At 42.8% G+C, this 14418-nt stretch overlaps 1 protein-coding gene across 2 annotated transcripts in view; it reads right to left on the bottom strand.

The window, feature by feature from the left end:
• Positions 1-14418, bottom strand: part of KALRN (kalirin RhoGEF kinase) — a 721333-nt gene that overhangs the window by 677473 nt on the left and 29442 nt on the right. The gene's annotated exons all lie outside the window — the stretch shown is intronic.

Below are 14418 nucleotides of genomic sequence, written 5' to 3' on the forward strand. Positions count from 1 at the left end.
AGATCTTTTCAGATTCTAAGAGCTGATGAAAACAGGAGACTGAGTTTCAGTGTGATGGGATCTATCTGCCCCATGACAGCTCCTTAGTCTTCTCTCCCCAGATAAGATGAATTCTGGGCTCCATTCCCTGGATCTTATGATTGTGGGTTCCACAGCCTACATATGCCTGGAAAATAGGAACAAATACAAATTTAACTCACAGAAAATGCTCTTGGCTAGACTAACAAGGAAATTGTCCGCTACATTTGATTAAATCCTGACTAGTCAGGGCCAGCCATGAGCCAGATCTTCCCTCATCTGCAGTGCCCATTCAATACATAGCACTTCAGGTTTATAAACCCAAAACAGACATCCATAGAAAAGCCAATCCAACACTATGAGTGAAGAACAAACAAGAGGGTATGATTGCATTTACCTATTCCTTTGAATTAATTTTTTTTTTTAGTTGCATCTTTATCTTGAGCATATAGCAGGGAGCTGACTATGGAAATGAAAACCTCAATCAGCTCAGTATCCTTCAACAGACCCCTCTGTTCCCTGTGACCCATTCCTTCTGCCTATCCTGCTTCTCCTACTGCCACTAACATGAGTGATTTACCACATAGTAAGACTTTCTCAGCATCCACGTCTGCTTATCCGCATCCATTCGTTCCCTCAAAACTAGGAAAACAACTTCTCCCCTAGTCATCCCCTAGCATCGCAGAACCTTGAAACCTACTCTATTGTTTTGAGATTGAAGCCAATGCCTTGTTGGAGAGGCAGAAACAAAAGAATTCAATGTTGTATCACCTGCTAAAGCTTGTTCTAACATAGTGGTTATGTGCCTAGGTCCAAATCCTAGCTCTAATTACTAGTTGAGTTAACTTAGAGTGCGATACCCTCATTTTCAAATGGGTATAGGAATGTTTATCTCCTTCAAAGGGCTGTTCTGCAGGTCAATTGAGGTCATGCTTATCAATAGCTTGGTATAAGTAGCTGGCACATAATAAGAACTCAATAAATGTTAGCTAGAACTAATACTGTCTTCCTAAACAGATCTCCTTCCTTGATGTTCTCCTCAATCTAAATGTAGCTTTTAAAAAGCTGCCTTTTAAAAAGGTGATTGATGATAGCTCCCTTTGTTTCACAACCCCTCAGCTTTCAATTGTCCCTTTATTATCTTCTTGTGCAGTATTTGCTTAAACCTATATGTTGTTTTATAATTTGTGAAGTCTTCTCCATATGCCAATGGCATTGCTGCCTGTTCTTGGGTTAAAGTTAGCATGGAAATAGGCAGCAAGCTCAGTTTGAATAGTAGTAAGCCATTAACTGCTTCCAAGAGGGTTCGTGTATAACACTGTCCTTAATGTATCCTTCCAGGTAAAGGGAATGCACTCTGAAGCTACACTTTGTCAGCACTTTGAGAGCAGATCCATTATTGGTGAAGACTCATTGCATTAACCAAGCTCACAAAGCTGATGTATAGGCCAGAAACGCCAGTTATTGGGTGCCAAAAACAAAAACAAAACACAACTGTCACAGGACCTGGAGTGCTTAGGATCAGTATGGTCAGTGTAGGCTAATGGACTGGGAAAACCAAGCCATCATCCAAAAGTTGTAGGAAGAGGGACCCCAAAAAATAGGAATTATCTTCTGAAGGGCGAGCCCCTTGCAGAACAGGCTTCTCCCACTAGGTGAGTGTTCTAGGAACCCATCTGTATCGGTGTACCAGCTGGAGTTGTTATAAGAGCCTGCATTTGGCTTCAGTTAATTTTTCTGAAGACTCTTTCAATGCGTTTGCCCATTTCATGATGAGTGATTTATGAGCACACCTGCCCACACTGTGATAAGTGTTCAGCAGTTTTTGACCAAAAACGGCATGACCCCCATACCCTACCCACCCTATTCACCCAATCTCGCCCAGAGAGACTTCATTTTGTTTCTCCAGATTAAAAAAGGCCTCAAAGGGAAACATTTTGCCAATGTGAAAGAGGTAAAACAAAAAACAGCAGAAGCAATAAAAGGCATCAAAACTGATGAGTTCAAAAACTGTTTTGAGCAATGGAAAAAATGTCTTGATAGGTGTATTGCAACAAATGGAGACTACTTTGAAGGTGGCTAAAATTTAAACATGTAAGAATAAATACACAATTTTTAATAAATAAATTCCATTTCTTGGGGAAAGGGTCCCTCCTCATACAGTGAGCAAGTAAGCAAGGCTAGGGGAGTCTGCAGAACAATTCATGGCTAAATGGTGGCAGGCAACAGCAAAATGATGTATATATACCCCAAGATTAGGGTTAGACCTGCCAGAACCCAAAGCTCCCTTGTCTGTGGCAAAGACTGAATGCGCACTACCAGCTTCTGCCTTTTTAACTCTTTTCAGAAATGCTCCAGCTAACCAGCACCTTCTACACACAGTCTTCCTCCAGACTGCACTCAGTTCAATTAATTAGGTTTCAGATTACTAAATTACAGTCACATTTCATTCAGCCCAGCATCTCTGAGATTATTCCCAGGTCACACTGGTGAAGTCTTTTCTCTTTCTTTGCACATATTCAGAACATCTTCTAGTCCACAGTGGCAGATGGTAGATCACATCCATGTAGGATATATGTACGGACCTAATTTAACCCTCAGAGGCAGCTTCATGTATGTTATTTCCAGGTTCCTGGGAGATTTCACTGTTACCTTCATGAAACCTTCGGGGCAAAACTCCCCCAGGCCAACATCTTCATCTTCTATTTTGTTTCATGATTCTTTAGCAAGTACAACAGGAGTTTATTGAAATGAAGCTGCAAACATTTGCTTTCATTAACAGGAAGAGACCACCTTTCAACCATTGGTGGGAGAGAAAGGGAGGAAGAGAAAGAGAGAGAAGATTCAGGGGGCAGATCAGGACAAAACAAGACCAGGGAGAACAGAGCTCTGAGCTGCTGCCTCTGCTACATTTACAAGCACTTGCAGGAGGAAGTGTAAAATGTCACTGAGTTGCATGTGGAAAATTCATGCCCACTACTTGAAAAGGATCAGCTCCTCTTCCACCACATTCATCCTCGCCAACATCCTTTTCTCCTTCCCTGGTGTCTTCACAGCCTGTGGAAGAACATTCAGTTTTAGCTCTTATAAGAAAGAAACCTGAAGCCTGGGAGTTTCAAATCACATACTCCTTAAGCTGGAAAAGATCTTCAAGAGGTCTTTCAGGACTCCCTGTGGCCCAAGGACTAATGTGCCTGAGGAAAATTCGAGCAGGGGAGACACCTTGCCAGTTGGGGAATTCTCGCCTTCCTGTGTGGTTGTGGCATGGATGTCTTCGGCTCTCTTCTTCTGGGTTGGAGCTGCAAGGCAACGTTGACGAAAAGACATCCTGTTTTGACAATTTCTGGCAAAACATCTCTCTGAGCCTATTCTCTTGGCTATAAATGAGAGTAACTACTACCTTTCAGAGTTGTTGGGAAGGCTAGAGATGACATTTGCAAAGTGCTTAATCAATAGTTGCTTTTATTATGGGAGATTTTTGGCACCTGCCAGGGATACCACCATTCCCGAAGCCACCACCAGGTGACACCTGACTGGGCTCAACTCACCAAGCATCCCAGCACACCTAAACAGGCAGGAACACCATGCCCCTACACCATCCAGCCAGGCACATCCCTTTCCTGGTCATTCTCCACATGGGAATGCTACCTTCCTGAGTCCAGAGTTTTAAATCCTTTAGTGACTGACATCAGCACACATGGGGGGAAAATGGTAGTGAAGAAAGCATGACAAGGAAGAAATTCCCAATTAAGGCAACTTCAATCACACAATTACATATGTAGAAGGAACCCTAGCAATCATTCAGTGCAACCCTCACATTTTACAGGTGGGAAAACTGAGACCTAGAAAGGAGAAGAGGCAGATCCAAGTTGACAGATCGATACTAAACCCAAGACATTCCCACTGGGTGGAGAGTTTTATGTTTACTATCCCATACTGCGCAGATGCACTGAAACTGATACAAAAGATGAGGTAAGATGCTGGATAAAGGGAATGTCAAGCTCATATTTATTCACTTTCTACTGTATAAACAACACTGGATAGCCACTAAGACTTACAAAAGTTCCCAGCTGTCCTCCAGTAGCTTAACATCTAGCAGAGGGGAAAAAATACCTGGAATATGAGACAGCAATACTGAAAGGAGGTTTGTGGCGATAAGTCTTGGAATGCATTCAAGGAGATTAATAGGAACAGGGTGATATCACAGAAGACTTCTCTACCTGGAGTGAGATAATGTTGGAGCCTCTTAAAATGGATAGACTATGAATAGACCATGGCTAGGATGGACGGGGCATTCAATCAAAGGTTCCAGAAGGAGCAAAGTCTTGGAGCAAGCCTGAATAACTATATACCTGGCTGCTTTCTGGCCTTTTTATCATAGATCGTGGAGCTTGGCACTCAGAGCAGAGACTTGAGGATTCCGTGTTTCTCAGAAATTGCCATGGTAGGGAGCTACTGAGCTATTTTCTCTCTCTCTCTTTCTCTCTCTCCCCTGCTCCCTTCCTCTCAAATAAGGAAGCCTGGTCATGGAGTCAACTGCTCAGATTTCTCTCTTCCTACATGCTCCATGGCCCCAGGGAGTTCTTCTCATATGGGCTCCACCAGGGTTTGACCAGTACATCACTGAAGCAGCCTTCATCCCTGGTCTCCTCCACAGAGGCTTGTCAGGCTAGCTGTGGTGCACATGGTCTCTGTCTTTTACAGCAGTCTCTGACCAAAAGCTTTGGAGAGCACATCCCTAGAAAACAGGGATTAAATCCAGTTAACTGTACTAACCTCAGTGCTACCTTTCTTTCACTTTTCTACCTTAATTCTTCTTCTGCCTCTATTTCATCACCTCATTTTATCTTGTTATTAGTACATAGTTTTTATAAGTTGCTGTAACTCCTTTTTCAAGCAAGGTGGTATCTAAATACATGCCTGATAGTCTAGCTCATTTGCACAGCAGCCTAGCACATCTCTCCTCCAGCGATACCTTGCCTCTCCTCACAGACACCCCAAATTCATCCTTCCAGGCCTAAGCCAAATGTCACCTTCCTATATATCATTCCCTAACTTCCCCAGGTAAAGCTCATCTCCCTCCCTGCTAAGCTTCAACTGTATGTGGTCTCTGTCTCTTCAGAGCATTTACTGTATCCCACTGTAATCCACTCTAAACACAAGTAAAGCAAAACAAAACGTTAAAGCAAAGCAGCTCCATCACATCATTGGCTCACCCAAACACACTCAATGGCTGCACACTGCACAATGGAGGAAACTCTCACTTTACCACCAGTTTACCTCTCATTTGATTTCCTCTGTTTGTCCTACACACCTGCTAATCCGAACTGCCTACTCTTCCTCAAGCATGCCCTTTTCTCTGCTACAAGTAAAAGGGGGCAGCAGATTCTTTGTGCTTCTATCCTGTCCCTGAGCTGCACACTAGATAGAGACACACATGTAGACTCAGCTCTGGGAGATCCTCAGACTCTTAGACATTTAAATTTTGTTTCCTCAGTATTTCTTCCTCCTCCTTCTACTAGGTCTCCATGAATTTATTCTCCTTTGTGGTAGTACAATAGAAATAATATGAACTGTGGAAGTAGACATTCCTTGGTTCAAATCCTAGCTCTGCCATTTAATAACTATGAAATTCTGGCGATGTTCCTACCCTCACTGGATCTCTGTTTCTTTACCTTAAAAGCGGAGATCGCAAAGATTAAAGATTAAATGAGATACGTGTGAAAATGCCTAGCCTTATCCCAAACATATGGAAGGTACTCAATAAATACTAGGCATGATTATTGATAATTATTGTCCTTGTTATTATTCATGTTTCCATGTCATGAAAAACAAAAGCAGTAAGTCAGACATTACAGCCCTGGTGTCCAGTCTAACACAGGCACTGCTCAGGGCCTGGAGACCCTTTCTACATCACAGATCACATTGCTTCCTCAGCATGAAGTGGAAAATGATCCTTTGTTCCTTCCTCAAACCATCAGTCAGTAGGGGTTTCTCTTCACCCTTCCCCAATTCCTCCAAGCTCCACAATTTTTCCCCTTTTGTATTACATGTCCCAAATGCTTCTGTTAATAAAGATTATTCCACTGTTAGGGGAAAGGATCTAAAGCAATAAATATCTAAAATCTACCAGCTTCTCTATCATCTCCAAACGTGGCAAGGCAGAGGGAATAGGGTCTTGATGTTCAAATAAAAAATGAACTATTAGCCCTGGCTGGTGTGGCTCAGAGGACTGAGTGCCAGCCTGCAAATCCAAGGGTCGCCAGTTCGATTCCCAGTGTAGGGCACAAGCCTGGGTTGCAGGCCAGGTCCCCAGCAGGAGGCACGTGAAATGCAACCACACATTGATGTTTCTCTCCCTCTCTTTCTCCCTCTCTCCCCTTCTCTAAAAATAAATAAATAAGGAATCTTTTTAAAAAATGAACTATTAGTGAGTGATAGAGGCAAGCAGAGAAGCGAGTTTCATTCCAGTTGCCTCATATTTGTGTCTCTAGGCTAAAAACAGACTGAGTGTATGTGTGGAAACAGGGGCAGTACTTGAAGGACTCTAAAGGTTAAATCTAAGTCTACAGCACACTCAATAAAGGAACCTCCCAGTGACTCAGAATATAAGTGTAATTTGGGGTTGTCATCAGTGTCACTGAGAAAAACCAACCTTTTAGGTTTTAGTCCCAATTTCACAAAGTAATCTGAATACCTGGCACAATTGAACCTGGCACAATTGCACCGAGGCTGCTACCTGGGGAAACGCAGGTTACACCAGGAAGAGGCTGACAAAGGCTCTTGAGTTCCACAGATGGAGAGGGTTGGTTTCCTTAATGAAGGAAGACCATGCCCCCTCCCTGACTGCTAGTCAATCCTACAGCCAGGATCTGGTTGGGCTGAGTTATTCAAACTTTATCATCCTGCCCCCTTGATGAAGGGATTGTCAGAAGAGCCCAGGGCTAAAGGGGGCACCAACTGTGGAGTGGAAGCCATGCTTTCCCCTGTGCAACACTAGCTGGACACTATCACGTCAGACCTGTGGTATGGCCCCTGCCAGGCCACTGCCAACCACTGGGCGAACAGCACAGATCCCGAGAAGGCACATGCAGGAGGTCAAGAGCCATGTGGGTAGTCAGCAGACCATGTAAGGAGCCTCTTGTCTGTGTCTTCACATCTCACAGTTAGGTGGAGATATGTAATGACCCAATTCTGAAATTCAAGAAGATGGGCAAATGAGAGGTAATTTCACTGAGGAAAAAGTCACTCAAGAGAGCTCTAGCTCTCCTTATCTTTGGAAATTAAAGAAATGCCTCATTTTTTTTTTTATCTCCAAAGCCTAGAAACTAAGGTACAAACTGTGAACATTCAGCCTGAATACATGGAGGAGGTGTAATGTGTTTGCTCTCTAATTTAAGGATGTTCAATTCTTCTCTATAGAAACAAACAAAGCAAAGACAGATACACCTGAGTACAGGCAATAAGTAAGCAAGTAGCTCACGGGACTAGTTATACATAGATAAAATAAGAGCATGTGTTGAAGAGAAGCTAGGCTAGGAGGAAAAGAACCAAGTAGACACATAACATTCATGCTGAACATCAACCGCTCTTTGGTGATACTCATCCAGGCCTCATGTGTCCTCTGCCCACAAAAGATCCATAACCATTTATCAGGACTGCTCCAGCCAGGCTTACCTGCCCCAGTATCTCTCTGAAGAGTATGCATTGGCCACAAGCACCTTCTGCCTGCTCTGCCCTCTCATTCACCTCTCAATTCTGGCTTCCATAATCACATCATCAGTGGGGAAGGCTGAATGAGAGAGGGACAGACAGTATTTTTGACTGTATAACACAGAAATCAGGGATATGGTCTTTCCACTCACTTGTACCCTATCCTAAGTACATAAACCTATCCCATGTCTTTGGCTGTGAGCTTTCAGCTCCATGATATCTGGAGAGGGTGCCCACTATGTGTAAAGCACACTTGGAGGCCTCCATTGAATCAAGGTATTTCATATCACAATGGGTGGGGTAGTGACCATGAAGAGTAAAGGTCAGATAATATAGAAAGAAGGAAAAGGTGCCAGTTTTATGTCTGAGGCTAGAGTAGAATTAGGACCTCAAGGAAAGGTCCTTTCACTGAAAGCCAGGATACGAGTGTCCTCATTCAGGCTCTGCCACTAGGAAGCTATAGACAAATCACTTTGTCTCTCAGGACCTCAGCTTTCTTATCTGTAGGAAGGAGGGAGTTAGGCTAAATTATCTCTGATACCCCTTCTGGATCTCCCACTTTCACCACAGCTAACACTGCACCCTTAGGGAGTGGTGTCTGTGCAAAGGTAGTGGCGCTATGTAGAGTTCAAGGATTGCCTATACAGCCATACCTCTTTACTGTGCTTCACTTCATTGTGCTCCACAGGTGGTGTTTTTTTACAAATTGAAGGCAAGACCCTCCACCACCAAAAAGATTATGACTCGCTTTATTGCAGTACTTGTTTTATTGTGATCTGGAACAGAACCTGTAATATCTCCGAGGCATGCCTGCATTAGCAGTGGGGCAGTAACTAAGAGTGAGGCTAGAAAAAAAAAGTTTTTTCCTAAAACCTCATATTCTCCTAGTGGACTAATAGCTCCTGTTTGCCCCTTCAGATCCACTCCTCACCTTGTTCTAAGTACACCCACCCTCCTTCTGCCTACTCTGGGCCCTGGAGCTGACCTTTTCAGACTGCACCAAGGCCCCCTTGCCTTTTGGCACCCTGCTGAGTTCAGCCATTGGAAAGCTCTGGCAGGAATCTGGAGAGGCAAGGAGAGTGAGACTGGGATACATCCTACCTCTCCACAACCTTCCTGTGGGGTCCACGTGGGCTGGCTACATCTCGACCTAAAGTCATAGCCACTTTTGAGGTAGCCCTCAACACTGACTGTCTCCAAGTTCTGGTAACCACTCCTTCCTCATTCCTTTAGATCTAGGGAAACAAACCTCCCCACTACTAGCCCATACCTATGTAAAAGTCCTTAACCTTCCTTGGATTACCCAACAAGGCCAATTCAACTGTTCCTGCTGAAGCCCTGACTGGAATATCTAATGAACCCATTTTCGCCCCAGTTCTAACTTTCAGCAACTTAGTCACTCTGAAAAATTTCTGCACTATGCAACTCGCATCCCAGACTTTCTGGTGCAACTGAATTCCCAGACAGAAGTTTGAGTTGTCTCTGTTCTCACCAACTCTCTTCATGCCTACCTGCAAAATTCCCCCTTCCACTTGAAAAGAAAAAAGCATCACATTGGCTAAAAAATCTCAGTTCTGTGTGTGGATGAGCAGCACAACATTCATGTCATCGTCTAATATGCTCTCTACCCAACCTGGCCACTTAATATCTCTCCTTGTAGATGACCTCTCAGCAATGTCTTTCTACTCACAAGCCTGTGCCTGACAACACCCAGCCCACTCTCCCAGGGAAAATCTGGTTTTCAGGGATCCTGGATCCCCATCAAGCCCAGCTCCATCTCTGCTCCCTAGACTTCACCACAAATTTATCCAACTTGGATGCTTTGTCTGGCCTCTGGAGAATTTTGTTTTTAATTTTGGCTTTATTGCGATATAACTGACATATAAAATTGTAAGACATTTAAGGTGTACATAATGGTGATCTGATATTCATATGCACTGTGAAAGCATTCCCTCATCTATTTAATACATCCCTCATGTCACATATTTATCTTTTGGAAGAGGGGTGGGTGAGAATATTTAAGTTCCACTCTTTTAGCATATTTCAACCATAAAGCAACACTGTTATCAACTATAGTTACCAAGTTATATATCAGATCTTCAGACCTTATTTATCTTATACCTGAAAGTTTGTACCCTGTTACCAACCTCTGCCTATTTCCCTAACCCCTTAAGCCCCTGGCAACCACTTTTCTACTCTCTCCTTCTATAAGTTTGACTTTTCTTTTAGATTCCACATGTAAGTAACACGATGCAGTATTTATCTTTCTCTGTCTGGCTTATTTCACTTAACATAATGCCCTCAAAATCCATCCATGTTGTCACAAATGGCAGGAATTCATTTGGTCTCTAGAGAAATTACGTTCTCTCCCAGCCCTCCTCTAAGCTTAACATCTCAACTTCTTGAGATGGTTTCTTTTTAATAATAAAAATGATAATTTAAATAGTTACTGAGTATTTATGTATCAGACACCAATCTAACCATTTTATGTGTTATACAACTCAATCATCACACAAGCCTGTGCAGTAGGCGCCTTTAGCATCCAAATTCAGAGAAGAGAAAGTGGCACAGAGAGGCCAGGACACATGCTAGGACTCAGGCCCATGAAGCCTGACCCTAGAGCCTGTATGCTTTTTTATTTTTAATGTTTTATTATGAAATGTTTTAACCATTCAGAAAAGTAGAAAAATATAATTAGTCCCCATACACTCACAACCTAAATTTAATCATTATTAACTCATTGCCATATTTATCTCATAATTTTAACAGAATCACTTTGAAGTGAGCTACAGATATGATATTTCACCCATAAATACTATAACATGCATCTCTTAAATATCAGGGTATTTTCTTATCCACAATACCACTTTTAACTAATAAAATTAATAATAATTATTTAATATTTGTTATCTAATAACCAATCCATATTCAAATTTCCCCAACCGTCCCCACAAAACTCTTCATGAGTTTACATGGCTCCCTCACACATGGCTGGTCTCATCTTGCCTGAATTTTTCCCATTTTACTTCACATGCTATACCTACCTCCATCATCACTATGCTATCTGCTCTTTGCTCTGCTTTTTCTTAAAGTGAAAAACCTTCTCTTACTCCAGTTCTCCTTCTACTCAGTTCTTATATAAATCTAGTGTCAGCCTGTCTTTCCTGATGGAAAAGAACAGCCTCGCCAATTTCGCTACTGTCCCACTGCAGCCACAACCATGTAAGAGACACAGCAGACAATGTGCACAAGATGTACCACTGCTTCTGTCCTCTGTGAGCAACTCAAGAAAGAAGGAAAAGATGGGGAGGCTCCTGAAGAGAGGGATATGCCTCTCTTTGGAGAGAGCAGTGTCATCCAGGAGGAGGAAATTGTCAACTCTGCTCCATGTTTTTGCTTTGGGTACACTTGTTCTGAAAACAATGTGTGTGTAGCTCAAATGTCAGATGGAAAGAAAAAGCAAGGCTGGGTCATTCCCAGTTACAGAGTCACCTTTGAGATTCTAGACCCCAAACCAAAAGCAGTCCTAAATATATACACCACACTCTTTTCCTCAGTGCCCAACTAATCAGTTCATACACCAGTCAGATATCATCTATGGGCACGCTCTCAAAAACCTTCAGATAGTCTTCCTGCCCCCTGGGTGGATATCATGTGCAGCATGAGGCGGGGGCGGGGGGGGGGTGGATAAAGAGAATGAATCGTTACTGTTGCTCTTTGATGAAGGAGAAAGATGATGAAGAGAGAACTATGGAGGAAGAAGAGTACAGAGAAGAAGGTATCTTCGAAGTCCCTAACATACCTCTAAATACCAAAACCATATTCTCTGCCCCAAAAGGGCTGCCAGAAAAATCTCATCATTTCATTTACTGACTCAAAGAAAAAGTGTCTTACCATTTCTCAGCAGTTTAAACTCCTACTTGTTCTTTAAGACTTAATTAAAATCATCTCCTGAGTTTGGTGCCCTCATCTCTGCTTCCTTAGCATCCAGTGATGACCCAATTGCAGGATGTGTCAGCATGAGTTATAATTATCTATTTCCTTGGTTGTCTCCCCCACTGGACTCTAAGCTCCTGAGGCCAAAACCATGTCTTATTTATATCTGTACCTTCAATCCTTCACACAGGGTCTGTCGTATATCAGCCATTTAACAAGGAGTGGTCAGCATGTACTGAATTCTAGCACTTCTCCCAAAACCACCTCTGTGTCTTGCTAATGGCATTAGAGTGTGTTTCTTTCTTTACTTTTTCCTTACTTAAAAAAAAAAAAAATCCCCAACTACTTCTCAGTAGCTCACCCGATAATCAAAGTAACTGGAAAACAATACACATCCAGATAACTTGTGTCTATGTATATGGAGAATGTAAGTCAGCTTATTATTACCTTTGTACATCAATCTTCTTATACCATGGCTCCTAAATGACTGGCTCAGCCTTTTTCGATTGTTACTACACCAAAGTCAGTACTTTACACACGGCACACCCTTGAGAAATGCTTGATGCGTTGACCTGATGTGTCCATGGATCTGGGTTCCCTAGAGAGGTTGACCATCTGCCAAATATAGCTACAGTGTGTTTGAATTATGGTAAGTAGCTGACAAAGTTCAAGCAAGAAAGAAAATTACCGGTCCCTCCTGTAAGTGAGCAGAGTGAAAGGCTTTCTTGCTTCCAAAATGCCCAAACATCTTGTTCTAAATACTGACATCTGTTTGCCTCCAGCTTGCTGCTCCCAATGTTTGCCAACTGGCCGAGAATATTTGTGTCTTTACCAACCATCATCCCCCATTGCACCCACATCCCTTCCTTCCAGAGCTGGCAACTTCAAATATTACCATATAAGCACTACGCGCGCACCAAGGGCAAAATACCCACCCATACTGAGGAGGCCAAGCCACCACCTCTGCACCCTAAACAAGTCCACCATCAAGATGTCTTAGTGGCTACCCTCCCCTACAAGAAAGCCAGCAGTGCCGTCACCCCACTCACCAGCCCCATTGTCTCCCATCTTCTGCTTCTCTTCTCATTGCCCTCTTAAGCCACATATAGTCTGGCTGCCGAAGACACCGAACCCTCATTCCAAATGCATGAATCCTTCTGAAGACAGACTGGTTGACCTCCAGCGTCTTACTGGTAAGCACTTCCACATTCTTCTTTCCTGGTGTCCTCACCTTGAGCAATGCTGGCTCTCCTTCTTCCTTGCGAACTCTGCTTGGATGTTTCATGGACTCCAATTTCCCGCCTACCCTCTAACTCTGAGCTTTCCTCAAAGTCAAACCCTGAAGCCATCCGTGAGCTTTCTCCCCACATTCCCCGCACCCTCCCATTCTTGGGAGGCTCCGCTGCCTTGTGCAGAAACAACTTCTCACACTTAAATGTGCAGCATTCTTTTTCCTTTACATCCCTCAATGCCCCCAGGTAACTGGTTGCCAAATCTATATCAGGCACTCCCAAATCCAAAGTGCAATCCTCCTCTCTCCTATGTACTGAAGCCCCACAGCCTCAAATATTTTCTAGACAATTGCAATTTAGTCACCTGCTGTCACCACACATTCGATGTCATCTGTCTCCAAATTAGCTCTCTTTCCCCTCATCCTCCTTTCTTCCATTGTGCCTCCATTTTTCTAAGGCACCGAGGAAGTGTACGTAATGTTTTTAAAAGAGAGAGAGAACTAAAGAATAGAACCAGTAGAGACTTTTGTACTTGGAAAGTAGCAGGAAAGTGTTAACACACTGGTACCAAAGATAAAAGATGTGGATTTCTAGAGCCCAACCCAGAAACTCCAATTAAGGAAGTCTAGATTGGGACCAAGGACTCTGCATTTTAACAATGTCCCCAGCGATTCTGATACAAATAGTCATAAATTGCATTCTGGGAAAGACTGGGTTTTAGCAGTTGGGCACAGGATAAAGCAGGCTAAAAATGTGTAGATGCCCAAAGGTGGCTTTAAATAGAAGCAATAAACTGTTACAGTGCTCTGTTGTATGGGGACTTCTACTAAAAACATAGAACCAGGATAGACTGCAGAGATTATGTGGTCTCACTTCATTTGACAAAGAAAAACTGAAGCTCAGAGAAGGTTTACTCAAGGCCACACAAGTCCAAGGCAGAGTGTTTAACATAAGTGACAAAGGATATATTTTTTCAATAGAAGTAAGTAAAGTAAGCATACAGACTGGCTTAAAATGGTACTTGACAAATTTTAATGTGCAAATAAATTCAATAAGGCCCTTTTTACTATGCAGATTCAGCAAGCCTGAGACCCTGTATTTCTAAAAAGCTCCAGATGATGCTGATGCTGCTGGTTCATGATCTACCCTTTGAGTAGCAAGGTCTTAGAAAGTAAAATAATTGTTCTTGTTCTAAATAAATGGTCTATTTCTCTACAATGAGCACTTGTGCTGCAGAGAGCATTGTACTCTGGTTTCCTTGGCTGCATTGTGTGAAGAGTGGACTTACTGCATCACTGCCTTAGATTTGGGCCACTAATCACCTGTTGACAGCCAGCAGGGTGGAGCCCAGAACAAAGGACTACCACACCTCCAGCTTCAGTCCTGTTGCTGAAATATCCATGCAGAAATGTGTGATGAAATGGTGAAAATTGGGAAATGGAGCCACATACTTTTCTTGAACATATTTATAAAATTAGAGGACTATTTCATTTTAAAGAAAACTTTCAAATTAAAAATA

Source organism: Pteronotus mesoamericanus, unplaced genomic scaffold (assembly GCF_021234165.1).
Source record: "Pteronotus mesoamericanus isolate MK-2021 breed Mesoamerican mustached bat unplaced genomic scaffold, CSHL_Meso_final contig_27, whole genome shotgun sequence".
Taxonomy (NCBI): domain Eukaryota; kingdom Metazoa; phylum Chordata; class Mammalia; order Chiroptera; family Mormoopidae; genus Pteronotus; species Pteronotus mesoamericanus.